This window comes from Mobula birostris, chromosome 11, assembly GCF_030028105.1.
Source record: "Mobula birostris isolate sMobBir1 chromosome 11, sMobBir1.hap1, whole genome shotgun sequence".
NCBI lineage: Eukaryota > Metazoa > Chordata > Chondrichthyes > Myliobatiformes > Myliobatidae > Mobula > Mobula birostris.
The window spans coordinates 10,675,572-10,681,881 of NC_092380.1; positions in this window are offsets into that span (position 1 = coordinate 10,675,572).

A 6,310-nucleotide genomic window follows, 5' to 3' on the forward strand; every position below is an offset into this window, starting at 1 on the left:
CACTGCCAGCAAGTTCCTGTTTTTACCTCAGATTTCCAGCATCTGCAGCTTAATTCTTTGGGTTTTTTTTAAAATTTCAAAATATACTTTATTCAAAAATAAAATTATATACAATAAACCATTCAATAACTTTCCATCCTTTACATACGTTCCCATTATACTCAGTAAATATCCGTATTTATAGCCACCCACGTGGCACTCCAGTAGTTCAGCTTAGCATACCATTGTTGAGGGGTATACTCCCCGCCACCAAGCCCCTCCCACTCCCACGGGTGGAGAAACCTATACTGTGGTCCTTCCCAACCGGGCCCTTGCGGTGGCTGCACCGAGTTTCAGTGCGTCCCTCAGCACGTACTCCTGCAGCCGAGAATGTGCCAGTCGGCAGCATTCTCCCACGGACATCTCCATGTGCTGGCAGATCATCAAGTTTCGGGCTGACCAAAGAGCATCTTTCACCGAGTTGATGATCTGCCAGCAGCACCGGATGTTGGTCTCCGTGTGCGTCCCCGGGAACAGCCCGTAGATCAGAGAGTCCTCTGTTACGCAGCTGCTGGGGATGAAACGTGACACTAGCCCGTCCATCCTCCTCCACACCCTCTTTGTGAACTGGCAGTGTGCAAAGAGGTGGGTCACAGACTCCTCCTCACTGCAGTCCTCCCGTTGGCAGTTGGGTGCGGAGACGACGTTCCGTGCGTATGGGAGGGCTCTGACTGGGAGGGCCCCTCTCACCGCCAGCCAGGCGAGGTCTTGGTGCCTGTTGGTGAGATCTGGCGATGAGGCATTTTGCCAGATCACCTGGACGGTCTGCTCAGGGAACCACCCCACTGTGTCCATCACGTCCTTCTCCTGCAGTGTCTGCAGGACACTACGTGCCGACCACTGCCTGATGGCCCTGTGGTCAAAGGCGTTCTCCCGGAACAACTTTTCTACGTAGGACAGGTATGCAGCCAGTGAGCACTTCTCCTTCAAATTAGAGGCTGAAGGAACTTTGATGTTCATCTGGGAAATCAGGTGAGGCCACAGTCACTTCAAGTTTATTGTCATTTAGCTGTATACATGTATACATCAAATGAGACAGCATTTCTCCGAACCAGGGTGTAAAGTACAGTAATACACATCCCATACATTTAACGCACAATAACTTAGGAAAGTAAGAATTCAATCTACAAATGAATTACGCATAAATAAACACAGAAAAGTGCATAAATTAGATATTGTCAGGTACAGAATAAATTAACCAGTGACACTTCGAATGTGTTGTGGCAGGGAGTTCAGAACCCTAACGGTCTGAGGGAAGAAACTATTTTCCATCCTGACCGTTCTTGTTTTTATGCATCGAAGTCTCCTGCCTGATGGTGGAAAGTCAAAGAGGGTGGGTGGGATTCTTGATATTACTAAGGGCCCTGTGTATGCAGGGCTCCTGATAAATGTCCTCAATGGATGGTGTGGAGACCCCAATGATCCTTTCGGCTGTCCTCACGGTCCTATGTGGGGACTTCCGATCTGATGCTCTGCTGCTCCCATACCAGATGGAGAAGCAACTTGTCAGGAGCACCATTTTTGTATGGGGGGGTGGGGGGTAATCGCATTTGCTTCAATCTTCTCAGGAAGTGGAGGCACTGCTGTGCCTTGGTGATATTGAGGGCCCAGGTGTGAGGTGATTAAAGGCTGATTTATACTTGTGCGTACGGGCTATGCCATAGCCAACGCCGTAGGCCTGATTTATACTTTTGCGTAGCCCTACGCCGTAGCGGGCATGCGTAGTTGTGTCTGCGTCGCTCTGCAATTCACCGCCAAAACACTAGTTGGCGGTGGGTTTTCTATGCCACTGTGTTGAGTTTCTTCGCGAGAGACGTGCAGTTTTGGTCCCCTAATCTGAGGAAAGACATCCTTGCCATAGAGGGAGTACAAAGAAGGTTCACCAGATTGATTCCTGGGATGGCAGGACTTTCATATGATGAAAGACTGGATCGACTAGGCTTATACTCGCGGGAATTTAGAAGATTGAGGGGGGATCTTATTGAAACGTATAAAATTCTAAAGGGATTGGACAGGCTAGATGCAGGAAGATTGTTCCGGATGTTGGGGAAGTCCAGAACGAGGGGTCACAGTTTGAGGATAAAGGGGAAGCCTTTTAGGACTGAGATGAGGAAAAACTTCTTCACACAGAGAGTGGTGAATCTGTGGAATTCTCTGCCACAGGAAACAGTTGAGGCCAGTTCATTGGCTATATTTAAGAGGGAGTTAGAGGGAGTTTAGCCTTGTGGCTAAAGGGATCAGGGGGTATGGAGGGAAGGCAGGTACAGGGTTCGGAGTTGGATGATCAGTCATGATCATACTGAATGGCGGTGCAGGCTCGAAGGGCCGAATGACCTACTCCTGCACCTATTTTCTATGTTTCTATGACGATGAAATGCATTTCAAATATTTTCGGATGTCGGCAGGTAGATTTGACGATTTGGTTCATCGTCTCCAACCATTTATTTCGCATCAGTGTACAGACATGGCGGAGAAAAGCCACCGGAGATGTGTAGGAGGAAATGCGATGCTACCAAGCGGACCAATCACAGTTGTTGCAGTCTGCGTCGCTGCGACGTGTGAGTTACATTTTTTGGGAGGTGCACATCACCCTATGGCGTAGGGTATGCGGTACCTATGGCGTACATTTGACGCACAAGTATAAATCAGCCTTATCTTCATTCAGCAGCACAGTTTATTGTGTTGCCCCCTTCCAGCTCTAGTGACCTAGGTTCGATCCCGACCTCGGGTGTAATCCACGTGGAGCTGGCACGTTCTCCCTGCGCTGCGTACGCTTCCACCGGGTGATCCAGTTTCCTTCTGCGTTTCGAGGATGCGTGGTTGGGTAGGTTCATTGGCCGCAACGGACTTGTCCTAAGTGGCACACACGAAAGGCTGGAGGAACTCAGCAGGTCAGGCAGCATCTATGGAGAGGAATAAAGAGTCAATGTTTTGGGCTGAGACCCTGCTCCGGGTTTGGTGGCGATTTGCCCCGCTGTGTGATGAACTGAGGCTATGAGCCTGCTCCCACTGCTTTGTGTCCGGGGACTTCATTTCATTCTGAATGATGTTGCTTGCTTTTATTGTTTGCACGATTAGTGTTTTCTCTCTCTCTCTCTCTCTCCCTCCCTCTGCGCATTGGGTGTTGGTCTTAATTGGGCTCTTTCAGGTTTCTTGTTTTGCGGCTGCCTGTAAGCAGACGAATCTCAAGGTTGTATAATTTATACACACTTTGATAGTAAATGTACTTTGAACTTTCAGGACTCTTGTGTATGTTACTCTGGGTTTCCAGCATCTGCAGAATGTCTTGTGCATGGGTGAGTGATGGAACTGGGAGGACAACAGACAATAGGTGCAGGAGTAGGCCATTTGGTCCTTCGAGCCAGCATCGCCATTCACTGTGATCATGGCTGATCATCCACAATCAGTACCCTTTTCCTGCCTTCTCCCCATATCTCTTCACTTCGCTATCTTTAGGAGCTCTATCTAACTCTTTCTTGAAAGAATCCAGAGAATTGGCCTCCACTGCCTTCTGAGGCAGAGCATTTCACAGAACCACAACCCTCTGTGTGAAAAAGTTTTTCCTCAACTCCGTTCTAAATGGTCTACCCCTTATTCTTAAACTGTGGCCTCTGGTTCTGGACTCCCCCAACATTGGGAACATGTTTCCTGCCTCTAGCATGTCCAATCCCTTAATAATCTTATATCTTTCAATCAGATCCCCTCTCATCCTTCTAAATTCCAGTGTATCCAAGCCCAGTCGCTCCAATCTTTCAACATATGACATTCCCGCCATCTCTGGAATTAACCCAGTGAACCTACGCTGCACTCCCTCAATAGCAAGAATGTCCTTCTTCAAATTTGGAGATCACAACTGCACACAGTACTCCAGGTATGGTCTCACCAGGGCCCTGTACAACTGCAGAAGGACCTCTTTGCTCCTATACTCAACTCCCCTTGTTATGAAGGCCAACATGCCATTAGCTTTCTTCACTGCCTGCTGTACCTGCATGCTTACTTTCAGTGACTGATGAACAAGGACACCCAGATCCCGTTGTACTTCCCCTTTTCCTAACTTGACACCATTCAGATAGTAATCTGCCTTCCTGTTCTTGCCACCAAAGTGGATAACCTCACATTTATCCACATTAAACTGCATCTGCTCACTCACCCAACCTCTCCAAGTCACCCTGCATTCTCATAACATTCTCCTCACATTTCACACTGTCACCCAGCTTTGTGGTCCCAGCACCGAGCCTTGCGGTACCCCACTAGTCACTAGCCATTCTGAAGAGGACCCGTTAATCCCTACTCTTTGCTTCCTGTCTGCCAACCAATTTTCTATCCATGTCAGTACCTTACCCCCAATACCATTTGCTCTAATTTTGCCCACTAACCTCCTATGTGGGACCTTATCTAAAGCTTTCTGAAAGTCCAGGTACACTACATCCACTGGCTTTCCCATGTCCATTTTCATAGTTACATCCTCAAAAAATTCCAGAAGATTAGTCAAGCATGATTTCCCCTTCGTAAATCCATGCTGACTCGGACCCTTACAGTTGCCCTTACAGTTTCTCAGTTCTATCCATACTGATTCTTCATCTCCTGATTCTATGTCCCCCCTCACAAGTGACTGAATATCATTCCTCACCAACACAGCCACCCCACCCCCTTTGCCAACATGTCTGTCCTTTCGATAGGATGTATACCCTGAATATTCATTTCCCAGCCCTGGTCCTCTTGTAGCCATGTCTCTGTTATTCCCACAACATCATACTTGCCAATTTCCAACTGAGCCTCAAGCTCATCCACTTTATTTCTTATACTCTGTGCATTCATATGTAATACTTATAATCCATTTAAAATAATACTTTTACTCCCCTCACCTTTCACATCGATTTCTATTGCACTTGGCCATACTCTCCGATTCTTCCTGAGCTTTCTGCCCTGTTAATTCTGTTGTCTTTCTTAACTTTTCTTATTCTCTCTTTTCCTTTAACTCCATACTTATATTTCCAGTTCATCCCCCCTCCCCCACCCACTACTTAGTTTAAACACACCCGTGTAGCAGTAACAAACCTGCCTGCCAGAATGCTGGTCCCCCGTCTGTTAAGATGCAACCCGTCACTTCTGTACAATTCATCCTTGCCCCAAACCAGATCCCATACTGTGGTGGCCAGTGCTATCATGTTTGCTGTTGTGTGCTGGGGCAGCAGGGTGAGGGTGGCAGACACCAACAGAATCAACAAACTCATTCATAAGGCCAGTGATGTTGTGGGGATGGAACTGGACTCTCTCACGGTGGTGTCTGAAAAGAGGATGCTGTCCAAGTTGCATGCCATCTTGGACAATGTCTCCCATCCACTACATAATGTACCGGGTGGGCACAGGAGTACATTCAGCCAGAGACTCATTCCACCGAGATGCAACACAGAGCGTCATAGGAAGTCACTCCTGCCTGTGGCCATCAAACTTTACAACTCCTCCCTTGGAGGGTCAGACACCCTGAGCCAATAGGCTGGTCCTGAACTTATTTCCTGGCATAATTTACATATTACTATTTAACTATTTAAGGTTTTATTACTATTTATGGTGCAACTGTAATGAAAACCAATTTCCCCCGGGATCAATAAAATATGACTATGACTACATACTACATACAGAGAATTTTAAGAAAGGAATTAATGTAGATAAGTGTAAATGGGTGGTTGATAGTTATCACGGAGCTAGTGGATTGAAGGTCCTATTTCTCTGTTGTTTTGGGGCATTGGAGAGATTTTTCTCTCTTGACAGTGAAACACATTCTCAGTGCTGCCCTCCAGTGGTGTGACACTCCCTCAACAGGCTCTCCCCAAAAGTTCTGCACCTTCTCTTTCTGACAGCTCTGCACTGTCCCGCTGATCACAGAGCCCCAGGGTCAGCCTGGACTTCCACCCTCTCTCCTTCACTCCGCTCTCTCCTGTGGGACCTTCCTTCTGACTTGCAATCTGAAAGGACGGCGACTCCTGGAAAACACTCAGCAGGTCGAGCAGCTTACGGCTATAGAATACCAGCAGGCGTGATCGCGTTCTGCAATGCACCACATGCAACTTACTGCGGTTATCCTTTCATTCTAATTTTACCATCGCGAACACGCGCGACATTATCCCGTGCTAACGGGAGCGCGCACCGCGAACCGGCCTCTTTGATCTTTTCACGCCGCACCCACCCCCACCCCCGCAGACTCTTCCTCCGCTCACGGGCACGAGCCGGGTTTTTTTTTTCTGCGCGTGCTCGCCGTGCAGGGAGAGCG